Raw genomic sequence first — 20283 nt, forward strand, 5'->3', positions numbered from 1 at the left:
TTTGTAAACATTACCTTCGTGTTCCATTCATGAGGTGTATGTTCGGAGGAAAGAAGTGACTTTCTTTAATTCACATGCACTTGGTGTAAGTTGCCGTCATGGATCCGAGAAAGATTGTTTTTGTTTCCTTTGGAATCATCCCAAGTCAGTCATGCATGTGCGAAGTATACATTGGACTGTGAGATTAGCTACCTCCATTCCATATGTGTCCCTAGCACGCCAAGCCACTGGTTGACTTGCTCAAGGATAAGATGTTCATCGATAAGTGCACAAGGACTTCGATATCCTCGATGCTGGTTCCCCACCGGAACTCGGTAGTGTTTTATTGTAAGACTACCATGTGATCATGTTTTGTCTGGGACAACATGTTCACATGTGTGCAGCAGAACCAGCTCATGTTTTGGAGCTTACTACCGTAGTCCATTTCCCGAGAATCTCGCAACGTCATCTCGTCGATTGTGTTGCAAACTTTCATTTTTCTTCCTAGACTCGATGAGTCTGGATATCCTGACACCAACCAGATCTGAATCTCAGGTAGATATGATGGTTGGAACATTTCCCAAGAACTATAATACTGGTCCCTCGATAACCGGTAAAGTGGATGTCGTGGCCAACCCACCTAGCCGGAAGACCTATTATTGTAGTATCTTGATTAAGGAAGTTGGCCACCTTCCCATAAGGACTTCGTAGGATTTACTCCCTAGTTGTGCCTTATGATTTTTGTGTTCCGAAGTCCGACCTTTTACTTGATGTTCTAGATATCAAACCATGGGATGGGATACACTAGCACATCAAGGAGAACATTAGAGGCGGAGTGCTAAATGTCTCTCGGTCGATCATCCAGATTTTATTTCCTTGGCCCCGCCAAGGGTGAAATCTAAGAAAGTGTTATCTTCCTTTGCATCTACATCATCCATCATCATTTATCATGGTAGTAAGTTGTGTTGCCAGGATCCTTGACACGGATGTTGGTAAAACCTTGATGATTATGGAAATGCTCAAGTTCTTGAGAGCACGCGCAAGTGCTAGGTTTGATCGTCGGCATTAACTATATAGTGCTCTCAGTTTCCTCGGCAATGCTATGACCTTTTCAAACAGTGAATTCACTCTCTATTGTTGGGTTCTTCCCCAGTTACCAGAATAATTCCCAGCATTTGCATTTTGTTCCCAGCTTGCACCGCCAATGTGCCATTCTACCATGGGTCTCTTCCATTTCCGGTGGTAAGCAAATTCATCCATTACGTTGTCTTCAACAAGGTAATCCACATCATCCAAGTCCGAGTTTGCCATTCTACCAAACCCCTCCAAACGATCGCTCGAGAATTGCCTTAGGCTGGTTTAAAGAGTTTCAATCATCTCGGAATCAAAAGTAATTCTTCTTTTGCCACTTAAGGGGATATATCTACGAGTCACCATCCCTAAGGTGCCTCGTTGTGGTATCATGGCAACTCAACTCCTCGCTACATTGACAACCGATCACCACATTCTTAAGTCTGGAATTGTTGTCTACTTAGCGAGCCCTCGTCATCTGTCTCACTCCATTTCCTCAGATGTATGCTTCGTGTCTCAGCTCGAGAGATGTGACAATGTCTCATCCCATGAGTTGATCCTGAGTTGTTCGGTCTTCGAGAAGATAGATTCTTCTAGAGTTTTCCTTTCCTCTTGTCGTCATGATAGTTGGAGTTCTCAGAGCAAGACTTCGAGACAATGATGGTGGTTGAATCAACGTTCATTTGAAGTGCAACCTGGATCGTGAAGATTGTACTAGTTTGCGTTTCCCCTTCATCTTACCCTACGCTTGAATCTCGGGACGAGATTTTTCTTTAGTGGGGGTGAGTTGTCACATCCCTAGCTTCTGGTGCTGCCTAGTGTTTGCATCATGTTTAAATTTCTGAAACTTGAACCGAGGAATTTAGAAGCCTCAAAACCCTAAATAAAAGAAGGGCAAAAACCCTAAAATCTCATTCATTGTTCCAAAATGCTCTTCTTAGATGTTTAGTATTTTTGGTAAGGGTTTTGATCCAAACCAAAAATATTGAACATTTTTAAGGATTTATTTTTGGGACTTTGAATTTAAATCATTAGCTATTTGAATTTGAATTATATTCATATAACTAGAATATAATTTCAAATACCCCTGAAATATTTTATGAGCTTTTGGAAAAGTCCATCTAGCAAAATAAAAATATTCAGAGGAGCTTTTGGCATTGTTTGAATTATTTTAAATTCAAAACAGTGGCAAAAGATTAAATAAAAATAAAACAGAACAGAAAAATTAAAAAGGAGCAGAAGACTTACCTGGTAGCCCACCAGCAGCCCAGCCACTTACCTGGCGCCACCAACCGGCCCAGCACGGCCCAGCCCATCTACCTCGCCGCTCGTCGTCTTCCTCTGCCAGTAGGCAGAGGCGAGGCGTGGCGCGCGCCCGAGAGCCCCGGCCACCTCCTACTTCGCGCTGGAGGCCGCCCTTCGTCCTAATCCGCGCCACGGAGACGCCCAGCACCTTCCCCCTCACTCCCCCAAACCCTCTGGTGCCTCTCCCCTCTCCCACCGAGCTCATTCCCCTCCTCTGCTCTTCCTCCCTCTCATCACCGAACGCGCCTGCCGCCGCTGACTTGCACCACCGCGCCCATGGACCCTCCCTCGTCCCCTTGAGCAGCCCAGGAGCTCCGCCTCGACCCCCTCCTCCTCCCCACCAAGCCAAGCCCCTCAGGAAGCTCTGCATCGCCTCCACGCCGTCGTCTTCATCCTCGACCGCCGCCGATGGTCGCCGCCAATTCGCCGTCACTCGTGCGCCCCCGAGCTCGTCGATGACCCCACCCGATGCGCTGTGAGATCCTCCGTCTTTCCCCATCCTCCCCGAGCTTGTTCCTATCCTCTAGCTATGCCAGCCGCCGTACCCGAGCGCCACCGTCCGCCATGGTCGTTGCTCTCGCAGCCACCGTGCGTCTCCGCTCGATCTTGAGCCTTCGGCGTGCTCCTGGAGCAACGGCGAGTCCAACGGAACCCCTAACTAGCTCCCCCATGCACTGGAACCACGCGGCCGCCCTCGCCCGAACTCCGGCGACCGCCACGGTCGACGCCGGCGACGACTCCGGCCACCTCCGCTTCAGCCGCCTCCACCACTGGAAGCGCCACTCTGCCAGCTCCCCGTAGATGCTCCCCGCGCCCCAAACCATGGCCTGTAGCGCAATCCCGACGCGGACGCCGCCGCGATCTGAGGTCGCCGGCGGTTAAACGCCGGCAGCTGACGTAGCACCGTCGTTAGTAGTTAATGACTCCACTAATTAACCCACACTCTCACTGACATGCGGGCCCTGCGGCCTAACTAACCGGCTAACTAAAATAGATTAGGTTTAATCTAATTGCAGTGGCCCCACGCGTCAGTTTTGACCGCGCTGACGTGGCCGTTGACTGGGCCCACACATCAGCGGCACTAACCAGCCCCAGTCACTGACACTCGGGACCCACAGGTCAGGGTTTGACCTGGACCGCCGCAGTTGACCTGCTGACGTCATTATGATGTCAGGCTGACGCAGTAATGTTTTCTGGATTTATTTTATTCAGAAAATTCCAGAAAATAGCTAAAACTTCAATAAATCATAGAAATTCAACCGTAACTCAGAATGAAATAATTTATATATGAAAAATTATCAGAAAAATTCAAGGAATCCATCTGTACCATTTTCATGCATGTTTGAACAATGTTTGTCCTCTGTTTTGGACAAAACAAATAAAGGGCATTTAAATAATCATATATGGAGTTGGAATTTGAATCATGTATTCAAACCAACTTCATTTAAATCATAGCTAGGTGCATTAGCCCAAAACACATTCATATTGCCATGTCATAGCATGCATCATATTGTGCATTGCATTGATCGTGTTTCTTCTGTGTTTGCCGGTGTTGTTCCCCCTCGGTAGATGCTGTACCGATGATGTGATCGTTGACACTGATGAAGACTCAATGTTATCTTAAGAAGTGCCAGGCAAGCAAAACCCCCTTGTTCATTCCGATAAAATCCCACTCTCCCGCTCCTGCTCTCTTTTACTGCATTAGGACAACAACGACATATTTGTTACTTGCTGCGTTAGCTGAACCCCTTTATCCTTTGCATGACCTGTCATTGCCACAGTAAATAGATGAAACCCACTAGCATGAGTAGGAGTTGTTTGAGCCCTGATGTGCCTACTCATTCATGTATGTTTGTCATGCCTGCTACTGCTTAGAGTTGAGTCAGGTCTGATTCATCGGGGATGAATCAGAGGTGTGTGAACATGTCCTACCGTGTGTGAGCTAAGTGTGTGAACACGATTTGGTAAAGGTAGCGGTGAGAGGCCATGTAGGAGTACATGGTGGGTTGTCTCATTGCAGCCGTCCTCAGGAACTGAGTTCTGTGTTTGTGATCCATGAACAGCTACTACCACACATTGGGCTCCGGGCACTCCAAGCTCTCTCGACTTATTAATCAACTTGATCTCTGTCCAGGAGTTGCAACTAGTTTCTGGTGTTTGTAGGTAGTGTTAGTAGTCTACCAAGTGGCACCCGGTACATGTGGGCTTGGGACAGACTAGGCACAGTGGCACGGTGTACCAAGCGTAGATCCACCCGTTGAGGTGGGCTTGGGAACCCTGCTCACATCGTTTGGGGCCGTGAGCGACACCCCGGCCGGATCTCCTTGCGGATGGAACCCGGATAGGCGATAAACCTGGACGAGAGGCTTGTATGGTTAGTCAGGTCGTGGCTGATGTGACGCCCTCGATTCAATCGTACACTAATCATACACGCAAATGTGTACGATCAAGATCAAGGACTCACGGGAAGATATCACAACACAACTCTAGACACAAAATAAAATAATACAAGCTTTATATTACAAGCCAGGGGGCTCGGGGGCTCGAATACATAAGCTCGAAAACACAAGAGTCAGCGGAAGCAACAATATCTGAGTACAGACATGAGTTAGACAAGTTTGCCTTAAGAAGGCTAGCACAAAACAACAACGATCGAAAAGGCAAGGCCTCCTGCCTGGGAGCCTCCTAACTACTCTTGGTCGTCGGCGTCCGTCACGTGGTAGTAGGCACCCTCGGGGTAGCAGCCGTCGTCAAAGGTGGCATCTGGCTCCTGGACTCCACCATCTGGTTGCAACAACCAGAAAGAAGAAAGAAGGGGGAAAAGGGGAAGCAAAGCAACCGTGAGTACTCATCCAAAGTACTCGCAAGCAAGGATCTACACTACATATGCAACATTATCAACGAAAGGCTGTATATATGGACTGGGCTGCAGAAATGCCAGAATAGGGAGAAGGCCTAGTCCTATCGAAGACTAGCATCTTCTCGAACCCACCATCTTGCAGCAACAGGAGGGAATAGAGTAGCATAAAGTAAAGCGGTAGTAGTGTTATCAACCTCGGCCAGAGATCCTTTCTCGACTCCCTGCGAGAAAGCAATCCCAGAGCCATACTATCCAGTTATCATCACAATCAAATCCTCATCACCATCCAGTTCTCATCACAAGTATCCAGTTCTAGTTGTATCGATCGGGATACAACTCCAAGTGTCCGTTACCGTAGGACAGGCTATCGATAGATGTTTTCTTCCCTGCAGGGGTGCACCAACTTACCCACCACGCTCGCTTAACTCCGGCCGGACACACTTTCCAGGGTCATGCCCGGCCTCGGCCAAACAATACGCCGCAACCCGACCTAGACTTAACAGAGAGGTCAGCACGCCGGACTAAACCTATGCCCCCAGGGGTCATGGGCCATCTCCCCGGAAACTCCTGCACGTTGCGTACGCGGCCGGTGAGCAGACCTAGCTACCTCCTTCAACAAGGCAGGCGCTTGCGCAGTCCAACCCGGCGCGCGCCACTCAGTCGCTGACGTCTATTAAGCTTTGGCTGATGTATACGGCGCAGAACGCCCATACTATGCCCACGTGATGGTTAGTGCTATCAGGCCAGAGGCCCCTCGGATCAAATATCCAAATCGTAGTGGATTAGGAACGCGCGGTAACAAGCAGAGATTCACGAAAGAGGTGACCCCGTTGCCCCGTGTCGAGGACTTGCGGCAAGGGCTAAGAATGCCCGGCCACGCCTCGTAATTATCTCACGGGCACCTTCCAGGTCAACCCGTCTCCACATCACTTTCCAAGTAACAGTTGTAAAGTCCAAGTATCCGTGTGTCCAAACATCAAGAGGAAAACCCAAGGAATCACCCTCGGTGGGTTCCACTCAATGTAATTATCAAGGTGAACGTAGAAGAATCACCCTCGAGGTTCACACTTGAGGGGTTGCACGACAGAGTCGTATCGGAAGTGGTTAAAGAGGAAATCACCCTCGATGACCACGACCGAATAGCTACACTACAGGGTTAACATCAGAAGTGTTGTAGAGGTCTCACCCTCGGCACTCGATAGTATCCCAGTAGTGTCGAGCAACTAAGGGGAAAGTGATGTGCGGTGCCGGGGCCTGGTCTTCGATCCCGTTGATCGGGTCTTCAATGATGAAGCAGGGGCAACAAGGACAAGGTGGGGGTCACTGATGGATCACTAACCAACCTATACTAAGCAGTTTAGGATAAGCCGGTAAGGTAACAATAAGCATGTTACAAAAGGAGGCTATGCATCAGAATAGGAGCAAACAATAACAATAGCAAAATCTAATGCAAGCATGAGAGAATGGAATGGGCGATATCGGGATGATCAAAGGGGGGGCTTGCCTGGTTGTTCAGACGAGACGGAGGGGTCGTCGGTGACGTAGTCAATCACAGGGGCATCAGCATCATCAAGGGGTCTACCGAAGAGAAGAGGGGGGAGAAACAGTAAATACATAGCAAGACAACAGGTAGAGCTAGACGTATTGTAACGCGGTGCTACACGATACCGGTGAAGGGGGAAGTCCGCCGGGAATGTTTTCCCGGTTCCGGACCTATGTCAGACAAAAGACCGGAGGGGGAAAGTTCCATGTTCAGATAGTTAGAGGCCTCTGACAGGTAAACGGACCATGTTTTCGGATTCCTCTCGTCGTTCTAAGCAACTTTCATGTAAAAACTTTTTCATCCGAGTTACGAATTATTATCTATGATTTCTAAAGTTTTAAACAATATTTTAAAATTCTGGATTTATTATTAATTCGAAAATAAACTGCAATTTGCCATGGGTACACGGAGTGTACCCACATGGGGTTATGATAGGTGGGGCCGGTCAAAGTCAACAAGTCAAAGTTGAATGGGTCAAAAAGTGAACAGTGCATGTGGGTCCACATGTCATATGCTATACCTATAAACAAATAAATAAAACAAACCTAATTAATGGGGGACCAAACGTCATCTGTTACCAGACTAATTTAGCACCACCTAGCTCTAATCAACAAGGGCCGGCCTGGTTGCACGGCCAGCCTCACGGGTGTGCACACAAACGCACACATAGCACATAACCAAGCTTGGATGGGGCAAGCTCTCTGGTAGTCTCGTGGGTTTCTTCACGGTTCAGTTTCGTCAGTTGTTTCTTCAGCAAACAACCTTGCAGCTACGAGCCAGAGTGACCAGCAAACAGCAGCGGTAGCAGTTAAGGAAACAGCAGCGACGGCAGTAGCTATGCAGCGGCAGTAGTAGCAAGAAACAGCAGTAGCAAAGAAGGCAATAACATGGCTCGGCAGCAGCAGTAGCAGTTAGTAGCGGAGCAGCAGCTAAGCAACAAGCAGCAGGACGAGCAGCGGCAGTGCATCAGCAACCGCAAAGCAGCAGCCGAGCAAACGCACGCGCATCACGGCGCCAACATGGCCGAGCTCGGGGACAGCCGCGCCAGGCAGCGGCGGGCGCGGACGGCGTCAGGCGCAGCAGGGCGCGCGCGGATGGGGATGGGACGGCTCCGGCCAGGGCAGGCGACGACCGGCGAGAGGGCGGCGCAGGCGCGGCCGGTGAACAGGGGGCCAACATGGCGTGCGGCGACGGTTGCCGCGGCGACGACAGAAGGTAGCAGCGAGTGGGGGCGCGGCGTCTAGCGGCGAAATACGGCCTAAATCAGAGGAAGAATCAAAGGGGATCGAAGGGAATCGGACGAGGTGGCCTCACCGGGCCCTGTAGTTGTGCAAAGGCGAGCTCGGGGGAGGCTCGGTGGAGCAAATCGACAGCGGCGATGGCTGCGGCGGGGAAGACGGCTCGATCCCAAAGTTTGACGGTGCCCCGACTCGAACCGGTGGTTGTAGTCGAATTAGACGAGCCCGACGCGTCTCCTGACTAGGTTTCAGCCCGCGGGAAGCTCGGTGGCCGCGACAACGATGGGGCGGCGGCGACTGCGTCTTCGGGCGCGGACGAACTCGAGGGGAGAGAAACGAGCGAGGGGAACGGGCGTGCTAGGGTTACAGGGGAAGAGTGAGGGGGCACAGGGGCTTGCTCTTATCCCCTCTGTGGCGCAGCAGTGCGCGGAGGCGAGCTCCCAGCGGCCATGGCGCCTCGGCCTTCTCCTGTTGCGGGAGGAGGTCGAAAGGCTGACCAAATTGGGCCAGGCCATACTGTATGCACTAGAGCCCCACATGCACAGTAGTTTAGGTCTTTCATCTTTCCATTTTTATTTTTATTTTGTTTCAGATTCTGCTCTGTTTTGCATTTTTAATAAATAGCAATTGTATTTTGTTTAACCTGAAACTTGACACTTAAATACCATGCGATGCTATGAGCTAGCACAACAAGTTCTATCTTATTTTGAAAAGTGTAAATATTTACTTAAATTGAAAAGGATCAATTAAAAGCTGTTGGTCCAATTTTAAACAGGTTAAGGGGTACTTGAGTAATTCCAATAATATTGGTTTATTCAGCACAATTAGTTAGTGAATTTTTGCAAACTAGCGAACATTTTTGTTTTACCGGTTGAAGAATTAATAGTTTGACTTTAATTTAAATTGAATTTGAATTCAGTTTGGTTCAAAGTGAGATTAGAATCTTAACAGCGATGACATGGCACCATTAGGGTGTGTGGTTACTGTAGCTTTATTACCGGGGTGTTACAGCTGACTCCCTCGCCCGACTTCCGCTTGAAGGTTGCCGAGGTACATGACGTGTACAGGGCGATAAGTGGCGAAAGCGTGTGTGAAGAAGTACACCCCTGCAGGGTTATAATTATCTATTCGAATAGCCGGATTCCTCGGATATGGAAACTTGGACCCCTTGTACAGTTCATAGACAAGTGAAAGTGGATACTTTAAAATGCGCAAGATAAGCGTGAGTGCTATGGATGGCGTTCTCGTAGGGAGACGGGAGCGGATCCATAGTGGTGTATTGATATGGTGAATAAGTGGACACGTGTGCGCCACCTCTAAAGAGTTACTTGCAGTCGTAGTTCAGGTTAGCCACCGAGTCAAAGCTGGCTTGCTGCAGTTAAACTCCACCACCCCCTTTGTTGATAATGATGCATATGTAGTTAGATCTGATGTAAGTCTTGCTGGGTACATTTGTACTCACGTTGCTTAATTTATGTTTTTGCAGAGAGACTTCAGTCTCACTAGTAGTTCCACGTGGACTTCGACGTTTAGCTTGTTACCTCAGCTACGATCTTGTGCCCTCAGCAGGATCTGGTAGATAGTCAGGCTTTTCAGCCTTTTTCATTTATAGTTGTCTGTACTCAGACATGTTAAGCTTCCGTTTGTGCTTTGACTTGTATGCTCTGATTGTTGGGTCATGAGACCCATGTTTGTAATATCCCGCTCCTCGGAGCCTATTGAATCAATACTTGAGTCGTAGAGTCATGTTGTGATGCCATGTTGTATTTGCACATATCGAGCATATTGTGTGTATGTTATTGAAATGCTTGGTATGTGTGGGATCTGACTATCTAGTTGTTTATCCTTAGTAGCCTCTCTTACCGGGAAATGTCTCCTAGTGTTTCCACTGAGCCATGGTAGCTTGCTACTGCTCTGGAACACTTAGGCTGGCCGGCATGTGTCCTTCTTCGTTCCTGTGTCTGTCCCTTCGGGGAAATGTCACGCGATGAATACCGGAGTCCTGTTAGCCCGCTACAGCCCGGTTCACCGGAGTCCTGCTAGCCCAGTGCTACAGCCTGGATTCACCCGCTGATGACCGACACGTTTGATGCTGGGTCATGGATGCCTGTCCCTGTAAGTTTGTGCCACTTTGGGTTTACGACTAGCCATGTCAGCCCGGGCTCCTTATCATATGGATGCTAGCGACACTATCATATACGTGTGCCAAAAGGCGCAAACGGTCCCGGGCAAAGGTAAGGCGACACCCGTGGGAATACCGTGCGTGAGGCCGCAAAGTGATATGAGGTGTTACATGCTAGATCGATGTGGCATTGAGTCGGGGTCCTGACAACAATCCCCCAGTGGGTGGCTTGGCTGCGAATCTGATTAGCCCAAGTCTGTAAAAAAAATCCTAACCGAGTGGTGAGTCAGTCTCCCACACGAAGGCTTAGCTGCGAAATCCGTTTCGCCTAAGATAAACAAAATCCTACCGAGTGGTAAGCCAGCCTTCCACTCGGAGGCTTAGCTGCAGTCCAAGTACTCGCCTAAGATAAACAAAATCATGTCGAGTGGTAAGCCAGCCTTCCACTCGGAGGCTTAGCTGCAGTCCAAGTACTCGCGTAAGATAAACAAAATCCTGTCGAGTGGTAAGCCAGCCTTCCACTCGGAGGCTTAGCTGCAGTCCAAGTACTCGCCTAAGATAAAGAAAATCCTACTGAGTGGTAAGCCAGCCTTCCACTCGGAGGCTTAGCTGCAGTCCAAGTACTTGCCTAAGATAAACAAAATCCTACCGAGTGGTAAGCCAGCCTTCCACTCGGAGGCTTAGCTGCAGCGTTGCGCTCGCCTAAGTACAAATACAACGTGCGCTCTGCAAGGAGGACGAGGTGCAGGTCGACTGCTACCCTCTCCTTCCGAGCTACGCCACAAATACAACATGCGCTCTGCAAGGAGGACGAGGTGTAGGTCGACTGCTACCCTCTCCTTCCGAGCTACGCCACAAATACAACGTGCACTCTGCAAGGAGTACGAGGTGCAGGTCGACTGCTACCCTCTCCTTCCGAGCTACGCCACAAATACAACGTGCGCTCTGCAAGGAGGACGAGGTGCAGGTCGACTGCTACCCTCTCCTTCCGAGCTACGCCACAAATACAACGTGCGCTTTGCAAGGAGGACGAGGTGCAAGTCGACTACTACCCTCTCCTTCCGAGCTATGCCACCAATACAAAATCCTACCGAGTTGAGAGCAGACCTCCCACTCGGGGGCTTAGCTGCAGCCCAGTGCTCGCCTAAGTTCTTGAAAATCCTACCGAGTGGAGAGCAAACCTCCCACTTGGGGGCTTAGCTGCAGCCCAGTGCTCGCCTAAGTATCTAAAATCCTACCGAGTGGAGAGCAGACCTCTCACTCGGGGGCTTAGCTGCAGCCCAGTGCTCGCCTAAGTTCTTGAAAATCCTACCGAGTGGAGAGCAAACCTCCCACTCGGGGGCTTAGCTGCAGCCCAGTGCTCGCCTAAGTATCTGAAATCCTACCAAGTGGAGAGCAGACTTCTCACTCGGGGGCTTAGTTGCAGCCCAGTGCTCGCCTAAGTTCTTGAAAATCCTACCGGGTGGAGAGCAAACCTCCCACTCGGGGGCTTAGCTGCAGCCCAGTGCTCGCCTAAGTTTTTAGAAATCCTACCGAGTGGAGAGCAGACCTCCCACTCGGGGGCTTAGCTGCAGCCCAGTGCTCGCCTAAGTTTTTAGAAATCCTACCGAGTGGAGAGCAGACCTCCCACTCGGGGGCTTAGCTGCAGCCCAGTGCTCGCCTAAGTTCTTGAAAATCCTACCGAGTGGAGAGCAAACCTCCCACTCGGGGGCTTAGCTGCAGCCCAGTGCTCGCCTAAGTATCTGAAATCCTACCGAGTGGAGAGCAGACCTCTCACTCGGGGGCTTAGCTGCAGCCCAGTGCTCGCCTAAGTTCTTGAAATCCTACCGAGTGGAGAGCAAACCTCCCACTCGGGGGCTTAGCTGCAGCCCAGTGCTCGCCTAAGTTTTTAGAAATCCTACCAAGTGGAGAGCAGACCTCCCACTCGGGGGCTTAGCTGCAGCCCAGTGCTCGCCTATGTTTTTAGAAATCCTACCGAGTGGAGAGCAGACCTCCCACTCGGGGGCTTAGCTGCAGCCCAGTGCTCGCCTAAGTGTATTGGGGAACAAGTCGACTGCAACGAGCGCTTCGCTTTAACCTGCAAAAGACACCTCAAACCAAATGCAAACATCTTCAACGTCGAATCCAAGTTCGGATAACACCTAACGGAACCAAAAGTGCTCAGGCACTAGGCCTGTTAAGGTTTGTCGGTTACAAAACTCACTCGGCATACCGAGGCAAATTTAAAGTATCAAGCTCAGAAGTTTTTTACCCCTCCTATGGAGGGCTGGAAGGTGCAACAAACTCGGCCAGATCAATTCCATCTGCAATCCGAGTGGCAGCAGCAATGAAGGTCTCCATGAAAGATCTGAAATCGTGCTTCTTGGTATTAGCCACCCTAAGAGCCACCAGCTTGTCCTCTCGTGCATCCTTGCAGTGAACGCGGACCAGAGACAGAGCAACATCCGCACCGCACCTGGCCGAAGACTTCTTCCACTCCTGCACTCGACTTGGGACCTCGTTCAGTCGAGTCATCAGAGACTCGACGTCGTTCTGGAGTGTCTCTCTTGGCCAGAGTGTTGTGTCGATGCGAGAAGTTGCGACCTTCAGCCTTGCGAGATAGTCGATGACAGCAGCAACACGAGATTCAAGCCGGAGCACATTCATGGCGACTTCATCTTTCACGGGAGAGTTGATGGGGTCCAGGTTTACTTCCAGTCGACCAGTCTCCTCTTCAAAGTTCTGGCAAAATTCTGCAAGCACAACCACCGAGTCAAGACAACAGTGGAGGTTACAGTTAAAATATTTGTTTGATACAAAAGATTACCTTCAAGCATGAGGAACAACTTCTTGGCGAGTCCACCCAGATAAGCCTCCAGATCGTTCTTCTTTCTCATCAACTCACTGGCCTTGTCATTCAGGGTGGTCTTGTCACTTTCAGTCGACTGACCTCCTGGTTGGCAGCATCAAGAGCAGCTTTCAGATTGGTGTTTTCTTCTTCAAGCTTGGCCACTGAAGCGAGCTTCTCATCTGCAAGCTTAGTCTTCTCTAAAGCAGTTTTTTGCATCTCAGCCAAGTCAAGGTCTTGCTTCTTCAGGGCATCCCTCACTTTGTCTGCAAAGTTACAGTGAGATTAGATTCGGAAACAAGTGAGAGGCAAAGGCTGTTGTCAAAGGCCTCACCAAGCATACCTTTAGCTTCCTCCTTCGCCTTCGTCAAGTTCTCTTGGGCCAGATTCAGATCGAGCTCGAGCTGAATGTGTTTGTTCTCCAACTCAGTATAGCGAGCCGCAAGGTCACAGGATTTCTACGAAGAACCAATCGACAGATGTCAAAGACAGTCCACTTCCGAGTGAGTAAGGAAAAATCATAGCGTTTCTAAGACTACGGCCGAATACAAACATTCGACCATAGTCTCGGGGACTACACCCATTGGGTGCACTCAGCATGCCCCCATTAGAGTCGACCAGTCGACCAACTAAAAAAAATACAGGAGGTGTTCTTCAGACTAGTCGACTGCCAGCAGTCGACCACAGTCTTGGGGACTACACCCAGTGGGTGCACTCAGCGTGCCCCCACCGGTCTATGAATCTATTCGACCTAGTCGAGTAAGGAAAAAACTTAAGACATAAAGCCTATGGTCGACTGCCAGCAGTCGACCATAGCCTTGGGGACTACACCCAGTGGGTGCACTCAGCGTGCCCCGACTAATCCAAAATTTCAATCGACACACCCAGTGGGTGTAGGACAAACTCTAAGAATTTCAGAAGGAAGAGTTTTCAGATATCATATCCTAACAGAACAGGTAGTGACCGACTGACCTGAACATTACTCTGAAGAGCCGAACTGGCGTCATAGGCTGCCTGGCTGGCTTCTCGTATCGCCTTCACTCGCTCCATCATGACCCCCGCTTGGCGTATTGCTTCTTTAGCAGCACTAGCTTGGTCTTCAGGAACGGGGTAGGTCGAGAAAAGCGAGGGTTGAGCAGCACTCGACGACGAAGGACGAGCACTCGTCAACGGCACCGCAAAGGTTACGGTAGGCCGAGTGACATTGTCTCCCTCCACGACCAATGTCTCGGGTGCTGGCACGTCCTGAGTCGCCTTGCCAGCAGACGCCTTCTTGCTCCTCCTTTGCCTTGGTGGTTCCTCCTCATCGTCGTCGGGAAGATCGATAACGACGTTAGATGAAGCTGCAGAAAGAATCAAAATTAGAGACAATAAGTCAATCGACTGTAAACGACATCACAAGGGTCATACCAGGTTTTGAGGTAACAGCATCCTCCATCTCGTGGTCTTCAGCCCTGGCCGAAGTATCAGAAGTAGCAGCACTGCAGTTCCAGAAGTCAGTCGATTGGCCCATGAGTCGACCAAGAACAAGTTCATGAAACGGGGAAAACTCAAGACTACCATTACCCTGAGATAGTGGGGATCACCATCTTCATCTTCGGCAAGACCTTCGCAGGTTTCGACGGTGCCACTCGAGATTGCTTCGGAGCCTTCTCAGTCGGCGCCGGAGAAGTAGTCCGAGGGCGCTTGGTCGACTGTGTAGCGGTTGCGACCCCCTTACCACGCTCAGTCGCGGGATCATGGACAAGCTTCGAGCGTCTTTCCGAGCGGGGAGGTGCAACTTCCTCCTCCTCCTCCTCCTCTTCCTCCTCATCAGAGTCATCACCCTCATCATCCTCGTCAGCATCCGAATCCCACTCCTCCGGGCTTTCGCCCCCACTTCCTTCCTCCTCTTCAGTCGGCGTCTGCGCTCCATTGGGCATCTAGTATAACTCGGTGGTGGCCTATCAGACAACAAAACAAAACAAAGATCAATCGACCAATTCGCAGCAAAGCAGAATGAATACAGCAAGATTACAATTGGAGATAAGTGGTCATATCGTGTCCGGTGTATAGGTACAGTCGAGTGGTGGGATCCTCCTAGCCCCTCGAGGGTTGTCCTTATTCCCTGTGATGGCTGCCACCCACCTCTCCAGTGTGGCGTCGCTGACCGCTTCTGGATGGACCCGAGTGGTGTCTTCGGTACCACAGTACAGCCACATCGGGTGGCCTCGGTACTGAAGCGGTTGGATGCATCGTCTAAGGAAGACCTCCAGAAGATCCATACCCATCACTCCGTCCCTAACAAGTTGGACTACGCGCTCCATCAACAATTTCACCCGAGCTTTCTCCTTAGGAAGCACCTTCAAAGAAGAGGGTTTGTCCACTCGGTCCATGGAGAACGGAGGGAGACCAGTCGACTGCCCCGGCGTCAACTCATCTTGGCAGTAGAACCAAGTCGACTGCCACCCTCTGACCGACTCAGGAAGGGTCATGGTCGGGAAAGTACTCTTATTCCTCATCTGAATCCCAAGACCACCGCACATCTGCATAATCTTAGTCCTCTCATCGTCCGGACTCGCCTTTTTCACTGTCTGTGAGCGACAGGTGAATATGTGCTTAAAGAGACCCTAGTGTGGTCGACAACCCAGGAAGTTCTCGCACATGGACACAAAGGCAGCAAGATAGGCGATAGAATTGGGGGTGAAATGGTGAAGTTGCACCCCAAAGAAATTCAGAAACCCTCGAAAGAAAACACTCGGCGGCAGAGAAAAGCCACGGTCCACATGAGTGGCTAGGAGAACGCACTCACCCTCCTGCGGCTGCGGTTGACACTCGGTCCCCGGAAGCCTTGCTGACCCGTGGGGGATCAGTCCCTCATTGGCCAGGTCATTGAGATCTGTCTTAGTGATGGTCGAGCGGATCCAATCCCCTTGGACCCAACCTTTTGGCAGGTGGGACCTTGACGAAGATCCGCCCCGACTGGACGGTCTCCCCTTTGCTTTCCCCGTCGCAGTCGCCTTCCTCGCGTGCTCCAAGGCCGCCGTCTTCTCCTTCACCATTGTCGTCGGCGAAGCGCGCGAGGAGTAGATAAGCAGAGGCGAGAGCAGGCGCAACGGGTGGAGACAAAGAGGACGGAGAGAAGAATGGGAAGGCACTGTTCAAAAAACCCTCGCCCGGCGCTTTATATAAGGATGCTTCCGAGTGGCTGACGAGTAGGCCCGGCCAGTCCTGTCACATCCCAAAACAGTCACGCACGCACGATACGTGGCGAAAAAGGCGGTGCGGAAATCGAGGCGTCCGCGCCTTATCCCTTCCGAGTACCGCGGTCCGCCCCGTTTCGCGCGCTTCCCAAAATTCGGATCCCACAAAATCCGCTAACGGCAGATCAATTTGTCAGACGATATCTTTCCTACGATCCGTCGCTCGGAAGTTCACTGAAGTTCAAAAGTTCACTCGACAGAAGACAAGAATGGATCAAGGCGACTGAAGTAAAAGTTGAAGCCAACGCAGAAAGAGGAATCGCCGATCCAGGATACGACATAATCAAAGCACGGGAAATAGGTCGGAGAAAATCATCAACTCCTTCCTCACTCGAACCTCGATCCATTCGGGGGCTAATGATGATGTTATGTACCTAGGGTAGGGTCATGGACCTATCTAGGATACCATACCCAAGGACATCCTTAGACGAAGCTACCTTTTAGTCGACCAAGAGGGACTCCACTCGACCGGCTAGAAGACACTCGACTGGCCTAAAGACACTCGACCATGAAGACTCACTCGACCACCAGGAGTTTAGGATCTACTCTGTATCTAAACGGTCTGTAATTAAGTAGTCTTAATGGTCATGATGACACTTTATGTAGGGCGTTACCAGTAACGCCCAGCCTTAATGTACTTTAACCCTCTGCTACGTGGGTTGGCTGGGGTCCTGGCGTCCTCTATATAAGCCACCCCCTCCAATGGTAGAAGGGTTCGCACCCCTGTAACTCATATACACATAAACCAGTCGACCGCCTCCGGGCTCCGAGACGTAGGGCTATTACTTCCTCAGACAAGGGCCTGAACTCGTTAAACACTCGTGTGTACAACTACTCCATAGCTAGGATCTTGCCTCTCCATACCTACCCCCCATTCTACTGTCAGACTTAGAACCACGACAGTTGGCACCCACCATGGGGCAGGTGTCTTAGTGACTTTTTGGAGAAGTTGCAATTTGTTCGATTGCCTTCATCATGGTTTCCGGCGGAGCTCTGGTCGAGGGCCGCGAGATCCGTCTCGGTGCGCTCGCTTTCATCGCCGACGACTCCGCTTGGCTCCAGGAGGCACCACTCGACATCGACGCGCTCCCCATCCGCGGGGCGACGCACTTTCGGGCGTGTGTCCGCGGCGTCCTGCTGCGGCAGCCATCGACCCCATACCGGTCGACTCCTGTGCCGTCCTCCCTCCCTGTCTCTCGCCAGCGCAAGCGCTCCGGTCGGTCGAGGCTCCAGCGATGGGTGAGACACGCAGTGGCTCGCTAATCGGCCACCACCCAAGTCACGGCAATTGAGCCCGACGAATCTCTCTACGGCCTGTTCGACCTGTCGACTGGCTCCGTAGAGACTGCATTCGAGTGTGATAGCAGTGATCCAGCGGCGGAGGTCTTGATGGTCAACGGACCTCGTAGCCCTCCTGGTTCCTCCGCAACGATGGGATGGACAATGGGGGCGACCCCGCTCAGGCCCACGAAGAGTATCAGCCCGAGACGCTCACTTCTCTGCAGAGGGAAGAACTTTGCCGCCGGAACATGGATGCCTGCATACTCCTATTGCAGGAGAAACCCCTGAGGCTCGTGCCCTGGAAGAGGCGCGTTTGCCCAACTTGGCTGAACGCACTCGACTGGAGAACCTCCAGCGAGCACTCGACGAGCGTGCGCGTCAACGAGTACCCGACTCCAGCCAACGTCAGCTCTTTCCGCAACCGACTCAGGTATATCGAACCCCGATTCAGAATTTGGCAGCTGCAGCCCGTATAGCAGAGTCAATTCAGCCCTCTCAGTCGGAGGCTGGAAGAGGCTTGATGCAGATCAGAGATTTACTCCGGGCGGCAGGAAATCAGAATTCAGTTGTGTCACAGTCGCGCAACAGGATTCACAGTCGATCCCTCGCTGCGAATACTGTTCAGTCGGCTCACAGTCCAAGGTCGCCTCCGAGGCGCGTGGGACATGAAGGCCGACGGGACCTCTATGATGATCGATTTGATCGTGATGACAGGCGTCGAGTGCCCACTCCTCCCCCGAGAAGTGGGTCTAACACCCATCGGCAGCAACAGACGCCAGCTCAGTGTTGGGCGGAGAGCTCCAGTCGACCCCAGAGAGCCTTAGAGTCGACTCAAAAGCGAAACATGTTAAAGAACATCTTCGACGGTCCGCGTTCAAAAGAAAAAAGCCATTGGCGAGGAGGTGGCTCGACTCCTTGCAGCAGAGTTTATCCGAGAGATATACCACTCCGAGTGGCTCGCCAATGTCGTCATGGTTCCCAAGAAGGACAACTCACTTCGCATGTGCATTGATTTCAAACATATCAATCGGGCCTGCCCGAAAGATCATTTTCCTCTCCCTCGCATCGACCAAATTGTCGACTCGACCGCAGGGTGCGAGAGATTGTCTTTTTTAGACGCTTATTCCGGGTATCATCAGATCCGTCTGTATGGACCTGACGAAATCAAAACAACTTTCATCACTCCATTCGGGTGCTCCTGCTATATCACCATGCCATTCGGCCTCAAGAATGCCGGAGCCACGTTCGTGAGAATGATTCAAAAGTGTTTACTCACTCAAATCAGTCGGAATGTGGAAGCGTACATGGATGATATCGTGGTCAAGTCGCGAAAGGGTTCCAACCTATTGACTGACCTAGCTGAAACATTTGCCAATCTCGGAAGGTATGATATCAAGCTCAATCCATCGAAGTGCACATTCGGAGTACCTGGCGGAAAGTTACTCGGTTTTCTCGTTTCAGAACGAGGAATCGATGCTAACCCAAAAAAAGTTGGCACCATACTCCGAATGAAACGCCCTGTGCATGTGCACGATGTCCAGAAGCTTACTGGATGCTTGGCCGCTTTAAGTCGATTCATCTCTCGCCTCGGTGAAAAGGCATTGCCCCTTTACCGACTGATGAAGAAGGCAGACAAGTTCGAGTGGACTCCAGAAGCTGATGCAGTGTTTGCCAAGTTAAAAACTCTGCTCTCCACCCAGCCGGTGCTTGCTGCTCCAATCAGCAAAGAGCCTCTGTTGCTTTATATTGCAGCCACAAGACAAGTCGTCAGTACAGTACTTACGGTCGAGCGGGAAGAAGAAGGGAAAGCCTTCAAAGTTCAGCGCCCAATGTATTATCTCTCTGAAGTTTTGACCCCATCGAAGCAAAGATATCCTCATTATCAGAAGCTTGTATATGGGATCTACATGACCATGAAGAAGGTTGCTCATTATTTCTCTGATCATGACATTACAGTCGTCAGCGACGCACCATTGTCAGAGATTCTGCACAACAGAGATGCAACCGGTCGAGTGGCTAAATGGGCGATTGAACTCCTTCCCCTTGATGTCAAATTCGAGGCAAAGAAAGCCATTAAGTCCCAAGCTATAGCAGATTTCCTTGCTGAGTGGACTGAGCAACAGCAGTCGACTCAAGTTCACTCGGAGCATTGGACCATGTTCTTTGATGGCTCTAAGATGTTAAATGGTTCTGGTGCTGGGGTTGTTTTAGTTTCCCCCCGAGGAGACAAGCTCAGATATGTGCTCCAGATCCACTTTGATTCCTCCAACAGTGAAGCAGAATATGAAGCACTCTTGTATGGGTTGCGCATGGCCATTTCACTCGGCGTCCGTCGCCTTATGGTCTATGGCGATTCAGATTTGGTGGTCAATCAGGTGATGAAGGAGTGGGACGTTAGAAGCCCAGCCATGACTGGATACTGCAACGCAGTGAGGAAGCTCGACAAGAAATTTGAAGGGTTAGAGCTTCACCACATACCCCGACTGAAAAATCAAGCAGCTGACGATCTGGCGAAGATAGGATCCAAGAGAGAAGTCATCCCCAGTGATGTGTTCTTGGAGCATATCCACACTCCATCAGTCGTAGAAGATCCTTTTATCGATGAAGCTCCGCAACCTAAGAGTGTTACGGATCCGACTGAGGTTGAAGTCCCAGCTGTGGTCGACCTGATCATGGAAGTTTTAGTGATCACTCCAGATTGGACAGTACCATATATCGCGTATATCTTGAGGAAAGAACTCCCAGAGGACGAAGAAGAGGCTTGACAGATCGTCCGCCGATCTAAGGCCTTTACCGTGATAAGAGGACAGTTGTA

This window comes from Triticum aestivum, chromosome 3B (genome assembly GCF_018294505.1).
Source record: "Triticum aestivum cultivar Chinese Spring chromosome 3B, IWGSC CS RefSeq v2.1, whole genome shotgun sequence".
Lineage (NCBI taxonomy): Eukaryota > Viridiplantae > Streptophyta > Magnoliopsida > Poales > Poaceae > Triticum > Triticum aestivum.